This window comes from Symphalangus syndactylus, chromosome 18 (genome assembly GCF_028878055.3).
Source record: "Symphalangus syndactylus isolate Jambi chromosome 18, NHGRI_mSymSyn1-v2.1_pri, whole genome shotgun sequence".
NCBI classification, from domain to species: Eukaryota; Metazoa; Chordata; class Mammalia; order Primates; family Hylobatidae; genus Symphalangus; species Symphalangus syndactylus.
Window position 1 is genome coordinate 14,950,338 of NC_072440.2, and position 15,532 is coordinate 14,965,869.

The 15,532-nt window shown below is 52.4% G+C and overlaps 1 protein-coding gene across 2 annotated transcripts in view; it reads right to left on the reverse strand.

The window, feature by feature from the left end:
• The window catches only part of ARHGAP8 (Rho GTPase activating protein 8), a 108,798-nt gene extending 96,253 nt beyond the window's left edge, over nt 1-12,545 (reverse strand). For both annotated transcript variants that reach the window (XM_063622973.1, XM_063622972.1), the window contains exon 1: nt 12,479-12,545. The gene's annotated coding sequence lies outside the window, so the exon portion shown is untranslated. The remainder of the gene's footprint in view (nt 1-12,478) is intronic.
• Nucleotides 12,546-15,532: the final 2,987 nt, after the last annotated feature.

Here is a 15,532-nt window from a genome sequence, read left to right on the forward strand (position 1 = left end):
TGCCATGGGACCCCCTCTCCTCTTCCTCATCGGTTGTCTTGAACTATTATTTAGATCTCATGCCACAAATCCATTTTTCCAGCATTTGCTACCAGTCCCTGCAGGAGCTTCCTTGTAATTGTAGTGACAAATGTGGGCCTCAACGGAACACGCTTGCATCATGGAGACCAGAGAACGCTCCTCCAGGTTCTCCGACTCTGACTCTTCGGGAGTTGTTTTACAACTCTGAAAGCTGTGGATAACTTATAGCAGTGAAAATCATGGCTGGGCGCGGTGGCTCATGCCTGTAATCCCAGCACTTTGGGAGGCCGAGGCGGGCGGATCACGAGGTCAGGAGATCCAGACCATCCTGGCTAACATGTTGAAACCGTCTCTACTAAAAATACAAAAAAAATTAGATGGGCGTGGTGGCAGGCACCTGTAGTCCCAGCTCCTGGGGAGGCTGAGACAGCAGAATGGCGTGAACCCAGGAGGCGGAGCTCGCAGTGAGCCGATTGTGCCACTGCTCTCCAGCCATACCTGAGTTTGTTTTTTTGAGACTCCATCTCAAAAAAAAAAAAAAAAAAAAAAAAAAAAAATCATTCTCGCCCATAAACACGGCGATTCTGCCTTGTCTGGCGGAAGTGCAACTGCCTTCTCTCCCTTCCTCCCCTTCTCCTGCCAAAACTCCCCAAATTTGCCTCCATCTGCACTTCCATTTCAATACCCTGATCTACAAATGCCCTGTCCTTCCGATTCCCTTTTCAGTCGCTAACATCTGCCTGATTCTCTCATGAGCTAAATAAAATCTTTAATGCGTTCATTTTTTACATCTGTATGACAGTCATGATTTTACCCTCTTCTGAAAAGTATCTTTTTTTTTTTTTTTTGAGACAGAGTCTCGCTTTGTCACCCGGGCTGGAATGCAGTGGCGTGATCTCAGTGCAACCTCCGCCTCCTGGGTTCAAGTGATTCTTGTGTCTCAGCCTCCCGAGTAGCTGTGATAACAGGCATGCACCACTATGCCTGGCTGATTTTTGTATTTTTAGTAGAGATGGGGTTTCACCATGTTGGCCAGGTTGGTCTCGAACTCCTGACCTCAAGCGATCCACCCGCCTTGGCCTCCTAAAGTGCTGGGATTGCAGATGTGAGCCACCGCACCCGGCCTGAAAATTATCTTTTGCTCTAAGTTTGCTGTGGGCACCTAGCCCATTGAATGAGCAGGCACTGAAAAAAGGAAAGTCGTTTTTCTCCCCACCTTCCCAACCAGCATGAAAACAGGCTCTTAGCCTTGCTGTTTCACAATTTTGACCCAAGTTTTGTTATGTAGGCGTGACTGGATAAATCACTGGCCATTGGTGATCCACTCACACTCCAGTCTCTCTCCCCTCCCCAAAGGTTGTGAGGGACTGATAGCTCCAACTTTTAATCACATGGCTGGTTCCTCTGGGACAGCCCCCATCCTGGAGCTATCTAGGCCCCTCCTTGAGTCACCTCATTACAGTACAAACTCAGGTACGGTCAAGAGAGCTCATAATTGCTGGGCGATTATGCCTGTAATCCCAGCACTTTGGGAGGCTGAGGCGGCTGGATCACCTGAGGTCAGGAGTTCAAGACCAACCTGGCCAACATGGTGAGACCTCATCTCTAATAAAAATACAAAAATTAGCCAGGAGGGGTGGTAGGTGCCTGTAATCCCAGCTACTCAGGAGGCTGAGGCAGGAGAATCGCTTGAATCCGGGAGGTGGAGGCTGCAGTGAGCCAAGATTGTGCCACTGCACTGCAGCCTGGGTGACAGAGTGAGACTCCATCTCAAAAAAAAAAAAAAAAAAGAGAGAGCTCATAATGAGTAACAAAAGATGCTCTTCCAAGGATTTTAGGAGCTCTGCCAGGAACCAGGGACAAAGACCTAATGAAGATGTTTTTTTGTTATAGAGATGGGGTCTCATGCTGTTGCCCAGGTTAGCGTGCAGTGGCATGATCACAGCTCACTACAGCCTTGAACTCCTGGGCTCAAGCGATCCTCCCACCTCAACCCCCTGAGTAGCTGAGACTACAGGTGCACACCACTGTACCTGGCTTTTTCATCTATTTTGTAGAGACTGCATCTCACTATATTGCCCAAACTGGTCTCAAACTCCTGGCCTCAAGTGATCCTCCCATCTCGGCCTTCCGGCTCACTGGGATCACAGGCACGAACCACTGTGCTCAGCTAAGATTCATTATACCACAGCCCCCACCTGCGGGTCAGCTCCTATCTGTCCTTCTGATTGCCATTAAGACAATTCTCTGATAGGGTTTGGCTGTGTCCCTACCCAAATCTCATCTTCAATTGTAGCTCCCATAATTCCCACGTGTTATGGGAGGGACCTGGTGGGAGGTAACTGAATTATGAGGGGGGGGGTCCCCCACACTGTTCTCATGATGATGAATAAGTCTCATGAGATCTGATGGTTCTATAAGGGGAAACCCCTTTTGCTCGGTTCTCATTCCGTCTTTGCTGGCCACCACGTAAGATGTTCCTTTGCTCTTCCTTCACTTCCACCATGATTGTGAAGCCTCCCCAGCCACATGGAACTGTAAGTCAATTAAACCTCTTTCCTTTATAAATTACCCAGTCTTGGGTATGTCTTTATCAGCAGCGTAAAAATTGACTAATATATTCTCTCTTTCCAAACAGGAGCATGGCAGGCCCGTCTCCATATACTCTTAGCTCCCTGTATCCATTACTCATAGCTCTCAACCAGGTGCAAGTTTACAGATGTCCCTTGGGGAATTCATTCCAGGACTCCTGGCCGATACCAAAATCCACAGATGCTCAAGCCCCTGCTGAAATATGGTGTAGTATTTGCATATAACCTGTGCATATCCTTCTGTATGCTTTAAATCATCTCTAGATTACCTGTAACACTTAACACAATGTAAATGCCTATAAATAGTTCTTCCATTGTGTTGTTTAGGGAATAAGGAGAAAAGTCTGTATAAATTCAGTACAGACACAACCATCTATTTTCTTTTCCCAATACATTAAATCCGTGGTTGGTTGAATCCACAGATGAGGCACCCATAATATGGAGCCCATGGATACAGAGTCCACTGTTACAGAGGCCACAGATGTGGAGCCCACGAATACAGAGCCCACAAATACAGAGGCCACAGATGTGGAGCGCACGAATACAGAGGCCACCAATACGGAGGGCTGACGGCACTTATTTCCGTGATCCTTTTGCTAATGTTAACATGGGCTTCTCTTAGCAGATCAAAGTTGCATGAGGACCGAGCCCATGCCTGGACTTCCTCAAACAGTATCCGTGGTGCCTGGTACAGGGCCTGGCACATGCAGGTCCTTCGTAATCATCAAAATGAAATGAAAATAAACCAGACATTACAAGTGGGCCCTTTCTCCTGGCCAGTGGGCTTCAGAGCAGAAGCTCCATCCCCCAAAGCCTGCCTCGCCCTGCATGTGACTCCGCACACGCCTCAAGTCCCTCCCGGCCCTCCCTGACAAGCCCTTTCTCTCGGAGCCCCCCTCAGGGTGGGGGACAAGGGCACCGAGGAACCATCAGCATCTGTGGCGCTGGGCCGGCTGCAGCCCGTCATTAGACATGGACCCGAACAGGCGTGCCAGCAGAGTGGATGTTATGCAAAGGAGAATTTAAATCACCCAACTGTTCTATTTATAATTCATAGCAAAATGGTTTGTTGCTGTAAAAATATATTTGCACATTACACAAATAGACCCTCACAGCAATTATCTTAATGCTGTAGCTACAAATTAACACCTACTTACCTCAGGCAAATTAGCACCAAACTTAATTTGAGTGGCAAGTCCGATGTGCAGGGCATACAGAGAAAGAGCTCGCTGTGGTATTTGCACAACGCAGGCTCTCATTTTGGAACTGGGTGTTCTGATAAAGGGCTCTTGGGAGGAGGCGGCAATGAGTTTGATGCCACCCAGGCCTAAGCTTCTAAGACCCAGAGACAAAGAAGCTTGCACACAGTCATACCTGAGGCAGACACTAGCCAGCGACTCCTGGGAAAGTCCGGGAATGATGGAGGCAGGAGATCTTGCTCATGGCTGAATGGGGGTCACTACTGAGCTGGGATTCCAGGGTCCCTCAGTGGCATCCCATAAAAAGTAACTTCCACTCTTTTGTCTCAGCTATGCATGAATTCGTTAATACAGACCCTCACCACCCAGTCTTCATCACAACCACCACTGGGTCTCCAACACTGGCAAGACGGCATGCGCAAGGCCCTTTGTCCAGGTAGCAGACACATGAGACCCCCGAAGGTGGCGGCAGCGAAGTCCAAACAAGCTGTGACCTGCATGAGGACCTTGTCAGAGGCCTGCCCACAAACCGCAGGAGAGCTTCAGCACCCTGAAAGGGCAAGCGGGTCTCTAAAGGGCTGCTGGGGCCACCCCCTCTCCTGTGGGTCAAGACTCAGGGCTCCTCACACAGCCTTTAGGGAACGCCAAGCATCTCTGCTGCCCTGCGCAAGGGCACCCAGGTGGTCATTAGGGTGCGCAACTCTCACCTGCACACCCTCCAGCTGCAAGAGGTGAGGCTGTCCCGCCTCCCAGGGCCCGCCCAGTTAGGCTAAGAGTCATCATATCTCCCTTTTCAAAGGTTAATTCAGAAACCCAAGCCAGAGCTACTCAGCACGAGGCAATCTCCCTGACCACGGGAATTGGTTCCTTCAGGCCCCTGAGGCTCCAGGAAGTATCCCAGGTGCTTCTGAGACAGAAGATCCTGTTTCTCAAGAGAGAACCACTGTGAGAGTCTCTCCCAGCAGCTGGGTATGCAAATAAGCCCTGGAGGGCTGCAGCCAACTTGCCACCCCCTCTGCAGACCCAGCAGCCCACAGAGAATGAAGGGAATAGCTAACCCCTGATCAACCCACACCTGATCTCCATACTATCCTCAGACCTTTGCAGCTACATGGGCTAATGCAACCCCCTTGACTTTGGGCCGGTTCAGAGTTGTGTTTTCTGTTAATTACAGCCAAAAGCGTCCTGATGCTCCAGGTGCCCTGCCTACCCCAGATTGGGAGAGGGGCTTCCTGTGGGCTCTGGCAGCCCTCAGGTCCATCGCAGCCCTCATCAGTCTGTACCATGTACCTGTATGCTCTTCTTGACCCATCACCGTGTGTGCCCTGACAGCAGGGCCATGTCTGACTCACGTCTGAGTATCTGCACTCAGCTAGCCCGGGGCTGGGGACACGAGCAGGGACTTGGGAGGTCTGTTGAATAAAAGAACAAGCAGAGGGCTTGGGACAGACCCCAGGATCCAAGGCCCGGCCTGGCCTGTTCCACCCACACTCCAGGGTCACCCCACCATCCACCTTGTTCACCTCTTTCTCTGCCATTCCAGGCTGTCCCTGAAGTGGATGCAGCTGGGGCCTCTGCCATGCTCCCTACCATCCACACTTGGGCCTGTTGGGTTCACACTGGGCTCTCTCTTCTCCCGCCTAAAAAACTGGTAAATCCGTGTCCTCCACTCCTAAACCCAGATCTCAGGACCAACCCCTCTCCCAACTCAAACTTGAATGTCCAAACTGCCTATTCAACACCTTCCATGACAACCCTCTGCCAAGGGCTTCCTGTCATTCTTGGAATAACATTCGAACCCCTGCACAAGCCTGAAAGAGCCTGTGGTTTGGACCTGCTGCCCTCCAGAGCTCATGTCATTCACTCCCACCCCATTCCCTTTGCCCTGGCACACTGGCCTCCCGGCTGCCCCTCAAATACACCCCCCACTGCCACCTCACGGCCTTTGCACACGCCATGTTCCCCACCTCCCCACTATCTGGAACGCACAGCCCTGCACAAATTAAGTGACCCACAGATGGTTTCTATTATCATCACTGGCTAAAGTCCAATTCAATGACTCAGTCTCAATTCAAATCTACCTCCTCACTGGCCTCCTGGGAAATGAAAGTGGGATTCACGGAGCCCCACACACCCAGCCTTGGCCTTCAGATGCCTCTTTTTTTTTTTGAGACAGAATCTCACTCTGTCACCCAGGCTGGAGTGGCACAATCTTGGCTCACTGCAACCTCCGCCACACGGATTCAAGAGATTCTCCTGCCTCAGCCTCCCGAGTAGCTGGGTTTACAGGTGCACACCACCACAACTAGCTAATTCACCATGTTGGACAGGATGGTCTCAATCTCCTGACCTTGTGATCCGCCCGCCTCGGCCTCCCAAAGTGTTGGGATTACAGGTGTGAGCCACCACGCCCGGCCTCAGATGCCTCTTCACAGAAAGATCTGGTTACGCTTTAGCCAGGCCAAAGAGACCTGCCCTCCCTGCAGCCAGAGGAAACTGCCGTGGGTCCCTGGAGAAGTTCAGGCAGCCCTGTGCCTCCCACCTGTTCCGACTCCCTCTGTGACCCCATCCAGGGATCCCCCTCTTGACCTCTGAGGTGGAGGCCACTGGCTCCTATGAAAAAGCAGCACATGCTGGGGGCAGTGGGTCACGCCTGCAATCCCTGCACTTTGGGAAGCCTGGGGTGGCCAGATCACTTGAGATCAGGAGTTTGAAACTAGCCTGGCCAACATGGTGAAACCCTATCTCTACTAAAAATACAAAAAAACCCAAGACAACAACAACAAAAATTAGCCAGGCAGGGTGACAGGTGCTTGTAATCCCAGCTACTCGGGAGGCTGAGGCACGAGAATCGTTTGAGCCCAGGAGGCGGAGGTTGCAGTCAGCTGAGATCATGCCACTGCACTCCAGCCTGGGTGACGGAGTGAGACTCCATCTCAAAAACAAAACAACAAAAACAGTCTGAAGGAGCAGGGGGTTAAAGTTTGGAACGAATTTAAAAGAAAGATCAAAGGGCCAGGCGCGGTGGCTCAAGCCTGTAATCCCAGCACTTTGGGACACCAAGGTGGGCGGATCACCTGAGGTCAGGAGTTTCAGACCAGCATGGCCAACATGGCGAAACCTTGTCTCTGTTAAAAATACAAAATCAGCCGGGCGCGGTGGCTCAAGCCTGTAATCCCAGCACTTTAGGAGGCTGAGGCGGGCGGATCACGAGGTCAGGAGATCGAGACCATCCTGGCTAACACAGTGAAACCCCATCTCTACTAAAAATACAAAAAATTAGCCGGACGTGTTGGCAGGCGCCTGTAGTCCCAGCTACTCGGGAGGCTGAGGCAGGAGAATGGCATGAACCCGGGAGGCGGAGCTTGCAGTGAGCCGAGATCGTGCCATTGCACTCCCGCCTGGGAGACAGAGCAAGACTCCATCCCAAAAAAAAAAAAAAAAAAAAAATACAAAATCAGCCAGGTGTGGCAGTGCATGCCTGTAATCCCAGCTACTTGGGAGGCTGAGGCAGGAGAACAGCTTGAACCCGGGAAGCGGAGGTTGCAGTGAGCTGAGATTGCATCATTGCACTCTAGCCTGGGCAACAAGAGCGAAACTCTGTCTCAAAAAAAAAAAAAAAAAAATTAAATATTTGAGGCAATTAGGAATTTGAACACTGAGCAGTGGCTGATAATAAGAACTTGTTGCTGCCGGGCACAGTGGCTCACACCTGTAATCCCAGCACTTTGGGGGCCAAGATGGGAGGATCACTTGAGCCCAGGAGCTCAAGACCAGCCTGGGCAACAAAGCAAGACCTCGTCTCTACAAAAATTTAAAAATTAACCAGGAAGGGTGGTGTGCACCTGTAGTCTGAGCTGCTCGGGAGGCTCAGGTGGGCGGATCCTTTAAGCCCAGGAGTTTGAGGCTGCAGTGAGCTATAATCACACTCTAGTCTGAGCAACAGAGCAAGATCCTGTCTCGAAAAAATAAAAAATTGTTGTTAATCGTTTTAAACATGATAATAGTATTGCAGTAATGCGGAAAAAAAGGGGGGGATGGATTCAAGCTTGATTTAACATCACAATGCATACATATATCAAAACATCACATTGATCACTGTAAATGTGTACTATTTTTGCCAATTATGCCTAAATAAAGCTGGAAGAAAAAATAATTTTTTAGAAAAGGGATTCAACTTGCAGTATTTATGGAGTATGAGGTCTGGGAGCTGCTCTAAAATGATATGGGGAATAGGGAGGGGAGGGAAGGGGTGACAGGGTGGAAGGGTGAGTTGAAGGAAGGGTGGGGGTAGGTGTATGGGGTAGGTGGAGTGAGTTGGAGGAAGGGTGGGGGTAGGTGTATGGGGCGGGGGGGAGGGGGTGAGAGGGTGGAAGGGTGAGTTGAAGGAAGGGTGGGGGTAGGTGTATGGGGTGGGTGGAGTGAGTTGGAGGAAGGGTGGGGGTAGGTGTATGGGGTGGGTGGAGTGAGTTGGAGGAAGGGTGGGGGTAGGTGTATGGGGTGGGGGGAGTGAGTTGGAGGAAGGGTGGGGGTAGGTGTATGGGGTGGGTGGAGTGAGTTGGAGGAAGGGTGGGGGTAGGTGTATGGAGTGGGTGGAGTGAGTTGGAGGAAGGGTGGGGGTAGGTGTATGGGGTGGGGGGAGTGAGTTGGAGGAAGGGTGGGGGTAGGTGTATGGGGTGGGGGGGGGAGGGGGTGTGGGGTGAGCAAGGCCAGGTTGGCTGCAGGGTGGCTATGGTTGATGCTGGGAGATGGCGGCTCACTGTACATCATTTGAGTGTCTAAAATTCTCCACAAATAAAAAGAACTGAAATGAAAAAATAAACCCTCTTATACAAAATGCAAGGAATTACAACAGCGTGGGGTCTGCTTTGGAGAGTCAGGTGGGATTCCCAGCTGCAGGAGCCTCAGAGGCACCTTCAGGGAGCCCCACCCGAGTGCCACAGGGGGTCAACCTTTCCTGTGATAACAAATTTGCAGCCCAGACAAACCCACTGCCCCGTCTGAGTTTCCTTTGCTTGTTTTCATTTTATGGCCAGGTAGGGGAAGGGAGGGGGGAGCTACCCAGGAGTTTCAGGAATTCAGACCTGCCCAACCAGTTCCTTCTGGACAGTCACTGGCTCCACTCTCCTCCCCTGGAAAGCCACTGCTCTGTCCAGGCCACTGAAGAAAGAACTGCTTGGCCTTGGCCTTCAGCGTGGAAAGAGTAGGCTCTAAACAAAGCGCATTCTTCTCTGTCTCCCCAAGCAAGATCTTCCCCCAAGGTCAGGAGACAGAACCAAGACCAATAAACAGGAACACCTGCGCTTTGCATGCGTTAACTCATTTAGTTCTCCTAACGGCCCTATGAGTCGGTAATGACATGGCCCCTATTTTGCAGATGAGGAAACCAAGCAGAGTGGCTAGCAACTGACTCCAGGTCAAGGGAGTGGAAGGCAGGCCCCATCCTGGTTGGTAACCACGGCAGCGCCTGCCTCTCCTGAGCCCTGACGTTATCCCCACCTCCCACTTCCCCAGCCTCAACACAAACCGATGGTTTATGACACCCACCTGAGAGGTGAGAAAATGGGGGTCCAAAGACCTAACTTGGAGAGGGAGTCACTCAGCCAGGTCCTTTGCCTTCCAGGGACACAGAAATCTGGACACAACAGGCTGCCAGAAGCTCCAGGGAGACGCCCTGTGAAGGCAGCTGGGGCAGGACTCCGGAGCAGCACGCTCTCCTGCAGCTAAGCCCCACAGATGCTCCTGCAAGGGCATCCTCACCCACAGTGCAGGGCCCAGAGGGTCTCCCCTCAAATGCACCCCAGGGAGGCCTGGGAAGCATCTGGACACACGTGGTGCATCTTCCTTGAGCATCAGATTTAATCAAAGGACCAAGGGGTAAAAGTTAAATAATTTGGAAAGAAATGGAAAATGTCTATTTTCTATCCCTATGCTACTTTCACATAGATTTGAAGGGTAGTCACCGGCAGGCTCCGAATGGCTCCATCTTACACCAGACACCAGCTCCCATGTGGGAGGCATACCTCAGTGCCCAGGTAGGTGGCTCAGCACAGTGTATGTGGGAGGAGGGTGGGGACACGGGGGACACTGTAGCTGCAGCACAGCTGGCTCCCAAGCCTGGCTCTCTAATCACTAGCCATGTGACCTTAACCCTCCTTGTCTGTTTCCTCATCTGTGAACGGGGCAGTAACAGTCCCTGCCTCATGATGTGAGCAAGGAGTCAGGCAGCCAACTGTGCAGTGAGGGTTTCATGGCCATTTGGTGACCACCATCGCAGTGGGGTCCTGTGATGGTGGTCCTTTTGCAGATGAGGAGGCTGAGTGCCCCAGAGGGAGAGTGACCTGCCTAAAAACCAGGTCTCCTGACTCCTTCTCCATCTCTTTCTCACCCTCATGCTGCCTGTGCCTCAGTTTCCCTATCAGTGAAATGAGGGTAAAATCAAGGAATGGGATGGTTTTTTTTTAATGTGGTGAAAGACACTGTCAGGCACCTCCAGGACCTGAGTTCCTTGCTCTCGTCTCTTTAACCGAAGCCGCCTTTAACTCCATCGTTTACAGTGTGCCCTTGAGTAGCTCAGCCTAGAACTGGCTTGTTAGGCAGATGGCATGATGTCCCAGGCATGTTTAAGTCAAGTAAGTTTCAATGACTCGGCCGGGTGTGGTGGCTCATGCCTGTAATCCCAGCACTCCCAGCACTTTGGGAGGCCAAGGCAGGCAAATTGCCTGAGGTCAGCAGTTCGAGACCAGCCTGCCCAACATGGTGAAACCCCGTTTCTACTAAAAATACAAAAATTAGCTGGATGTGGTGGTGGGCGCCTGTAATCCTAGCTACTCTGGATGCTGAGGCACGAGAAGCGCTTGAAGCGGGGAGGCAGAGGTTGCAGTGAGCTGAGATCGTGCCATTGCACTCCAGCCTGGGCGATAAGAGCAAAAACTGCATCTCACCAAAAAAAAAAGTTTCAATGACCCAATGATGTTATCCAAGTAAACTGGCCCACCCCGTCAGGTACTCCATGGACTTTTCCACCTGTACCTCACAAGCGAAGTATCCCTAGCCAGCAGGTGCCATTCCCTTCCCCGTCCACCTCCCATCCACCTTCCAGCTCAATGGCCACCTCCTCCAGGAAGCCCTTCCTAAGCTCCCACAAACCCTTGGATTCTCTCCACGCAGAAGCCAGACTCTGGGCCCCTGAGGGCAGGGACCAGGCAGCTGGCTGTCCACAAGAATCAGCTGGGCTCAGGCCCACATCCCATGTCCCTCTTCGCCCTACCCCCAACTCTGGCGTTGGTTTGGGGAATGGTTAGTCGGTGAATCAAATGAGGAGTCCACAAACATGATCCTAAAGCTGCCAACAGAGAGGCCAACCAAAGGACATCGACTTCTGAAACGGCTGAGTCTTAAGCATTTGCTCAGCTGGACAAATGTCAACACTGCATTTCACAGGCAAGCGAGGGACGGCACAGAGCTCTCTGGAATCCACACAGCCTCTGCCCCAAAACCCTGAAGTCGGTGGCCAAGGCGCTGTTCCCATCCCGCCAAACGATGCCACCCTCCTTCCCGGGTGGACTCTGCGGCTCCTTCTCCGGGGACTTCGCGCTCCTCCCAAGGAGCAGGGAAATTTCCAAGCCAAGGTGTGGCAGAGCCCGAGGGATTCTCAGAAGCCACCCACCCCCCACCCCCAACAGGACTGAGGGAAAGTGAAAGGCAAGGCCTCCCTGCCTTCCTGACGACCTCCGGGGCTGCTAGCGGATTGGTTTAAACTTTGGGCTTTTAGGCCGGACGCGGTGGCTCACGGCTTGTAATCCCAGCACTTTGGAAGGCCCAGGCGGACGGATCACCTGAGGTCACGTGTTTGAGACCAGCCTGGACAACATAGTGAAACACTGTCTGTACTACAAATGCAAAAAATTAGCTGGGCATGGTGTCAGTGCCTGTAATCCCAGCTACTTGGGAGGCTGAGGCACGAAAATCGCTTGAACCCAGGGGGCGGCGGTTGCAGTGAGCAGAGATCGCACCACTGCAATCCAGCCTAGGGACAGAGCAAGACTCGGTGTCAAAAAAAAAAAAAAAGTTTCTGCTTTTAACCCCCGGGGGGTTCCACCGATGTGTGTTGAACCGGCCAGACCCCCAACCCCTGAGTTTGAATCAGCGCAGCACCTGCCCCGGCCTCCGTTTTCTCATCTGTGAAACGGGAATGACCTCACCCACCTTGTAGGTTTGGTGTCTGTGTATGGGGGCGAGGGTGCCTCCCCGAGGCGCTGACCCGGCCTAACCTGAGACCCCAGGACAGAAGCAAAAAGGGAACGTTTGAGCTGACACCGTCCCGCCAGACCAGACCAAAACCCTGGCAGAGAGAGGCGAGGGCGGGGCAGGCGGTGCGGGGTGAGAAGGAACAGGACAGGGGAAAAAGCAGAGGAGTGGAGAGTGGGGGGCGGGAAAGAAAGGAGGTGAAGGGAGAGGGAGCCCAGAACCCACAGGGGTCCTGGAGGCTGCGCGCCGGCCAGAGTCTCCCCACGGCCGCACGTGGCGTCGCGCCCGCCTGGGCGTCCCTACCCGGCCAGCGGCCCCTGGCCCCTGCCCCCCGCGCACGCCCTGGGAGCCCCCGCGGCGCCCCGCCGGAGCACGGCCTCCTCCCTGCGCGCTCCCTCCCGCGGCCGCCAGTCTTACCTGGCCACGGAACCCGCCGGCCCCCACCTGCGTGCCGGGTCTGCCGCTCACCTGGCCCCTCCCCGGACGTGGCTCCCGGGCACGCCCCGCCCCTCCGCTCCGCACCGCACCGCCCCTCGCACCGCCCCTCCGCCCCTCCGCCCCTCGCACCGCCCCTCCGCCCCTCCGCCCCTCCGCCCCTCCGCCCCTCCGCCCCTCCGCCCCTCCGCCCCTCCGCCCCTCCGCACCGCACCGCACCGCCCCTCCGCCCCTCCGCCCCTCCGCCCCATCGCCCCTCCGCCCCTCCGCCCCTCCGCCCCTCCGCCCCTCCGCCCCTCTACCTGGCGGGAGCGATTTCTCAGGTGCACGAGCTGACCCTGGGTTCACCTGTGTGTCGGCGGGGGACAGGGCGGGGTCGGGCGGAGCACGCGCGCTCAGGAGCCCCTCGCACGTCGCACCCTGGGCGCCCTGATTCCCGCCTGGGCCGCGTCCCCGTCCCGCACGGCACCCATGCCTGGGGCGGGCACTTTCTTGCTGATCCATTTCCCCATTTCTTATTTTATTTATTCATTATTTTACTTTATTTATTTATTTACTTATTTTGAGACGGAGTCTCGCGCTGTCGCCCAGGCTGGAGTGCAGTGGCGCGATCTCAGCTCACTGCAGCTTCAACCTCCCGAGTTCAAGCGATCCTCCCACCTCAGCCTCCATAGTAGATGGGATTACAGAGGTGCGCCGCCAAGCCCGGCTAATTTTTGTATTTTTAGTAGAGACGGGGTTTCACCATGTTGGCCCGTCTGGTCTTGAACTCCCGACCTCAAGCGATCCTCCCGCCTCCGCCTCCCAAAGTGTTGAAATTACAGGCGTGAGCCACTGCGCCGGGCCCCATTTTTAATTTTACTTTTTTGAGACAGGGATCTCGCTCTGTTCAGGCTGGAGTGCAGTGTCTCGAACTTGGTTCACTGCAGCCTCCACCTCCCAGACTCAGGCGATCCTCTGGCCTCAGCTTCCCGAGTAGCTGGGACCGCAGGTGTGCACCACCATACCCAGCTAATTTTTGTAGTTTTTGTAGAGACGGGAGTCTTGCCATGTTGCCCAGGCTGGTCTGGAACTCCTGGGCTCAAGTGATCCACCCTCCTCAGCCTCTCAAAGTGTTGGGATTACATGCTTGAGCTACTGCACCAGGCCCCTTTCCTTAGGGGTGTGCAAAGCGTGGCAGAACCGGGTGAGATTTGGAGGGACTTGAGAGGAAATTTTCCCTAGGGTTTGTTGAAGGATTGGTATCTGAGGAAATTTTGTATCTGAGGAAAGCAGCTCAGATACAAAATGTATCAGGCCCAGAGAAACATGAGTATAGGACTTCAGTCCGGGTCCCCCTGCAGTGCTTGGGGACCATGGTTTTGTTTGTTTTTTGTTTTTGTTTTTAGACAGTCTTGCTCTGTTACCCAGGCTGGATTGCAGTGCTGCGATCTCAGCTCACTGCAACCTCCACCTCCTGGGTTCAAGTAATTCTCCTGCTTCAGCCTCCCAAGTAGCTGGGATTACAGGGGTCTGCCACCATGCCCAGCTAATTTTTTGTATTTTTAGTAGAGACGGGGTTTCACCATGTTTGCCAGGCTAGTCTTGAACTCCTGACCTCAAGTGATCCACCCACCTCGGCCTCCCAAAGTGCTGGGATTACAGGCGTGAGCTACTGCACCCATCCGTGGGGGCCATGGTTTAAAGGCATTTTATTCCTGACTCACTGCCTCACCCATTATCTGCATGTTCCTGCAACTTGTGATACAGAGAACAATGTGTGGCCAATCAACAATTTATTATTTTTATTTTTTTTATAGATTCAAGGGGTACATGTGCAGGTTTGTTAGGGGATATATTGGGTGACACTGAGGTTTGGTTTTCTGTTGATCTCCTTACCCAGGTAGTGAGCACAGTACCCAATAGGAAGTTTTTCAGCCCTTGCCCTACTCCCCCCACCCTTCTGGAGTCCCCAATGTCTCTTGTTCCCATCTTTCTATCTGTGGATACCCAAGGTTTAGCTCCCTCTTAGAAGTGAGACATGTCATATTTGGTTTTCTGTTTCTACATGAATTCACTTCGGATAATGGCTTCCAGCTGCATCCATGTTGCTACAAAGGACATGATTTCATTCTTTTTCATGACTGCATAGTATTCCATGTTGGATATGTACCACATTTTCTTTATCCAATCCACTATTGATGGGCACCTCAGTTGACCCCATATCTAACCTATTGTGAATAGTGCTGCTATGCACATATGAATGCAGATGACTTTTTGGTAGAATGATTTATTTTCTTTTGGGTGTATACCCACTAATGGGATTGCTGGGTTGAAGGGTAGTTCTATTTTAAGTTCTTTGAGAAATCTCCAAGCTACTTTCCACAGTGGCTGACCTAATTTACATTCCCACCAACAGTGTGTAAGTATTCCCTTTTCTTTACAGCCTCGCCAATATCTATTATTTTTTGACTTTTTAATAACAGCCATTCTGTCCAAAATCAAGATGCTGGCAGAAAAAAAAAAAAATAATAGCCATTGACTGATGTGAAATGGTTTCTCCTCGTGGTTTTGATTTGCATTTCTCTGATGATTAGTGATGTTAAGAATTTTTTCATGTTTGTTGGCTGCTTTTATGTGTGTATGTCTTCTTTTGAGAAGTGTCTGTTCATCTCTTTTGTCCTTTGTTTTTTTTGAGACAGAGTCTTGCCCTGTCACCTAGGCTGGAGTGCAGTGGCACCATCTTGGCTCACTGCAACCTCCTCCTCTGGGTTCAAGCAATTCTCCTGCCTCAGCCTCCCAAGTGGCTGTGATTACAGACACATGGTACCACACTCAGCTAATTTTTGTACTTGTAGTAGAGATGGGGTTTACCATGTTGGCCAGGCTGGTCTCAAAGTTCTGACCTCAAGGGATCCGCCTGCCTCGGCCTCCCAAAGTGCTAGGATTACAGGCATGAGCCACCGTGCCTGGCCCCTCGCCTACTTTTTAACAGGATTATTTTATTCTTGTTGATTCGTTTAAGTTCCTTATTGTTTCTGTATATTAGTCCTTTGT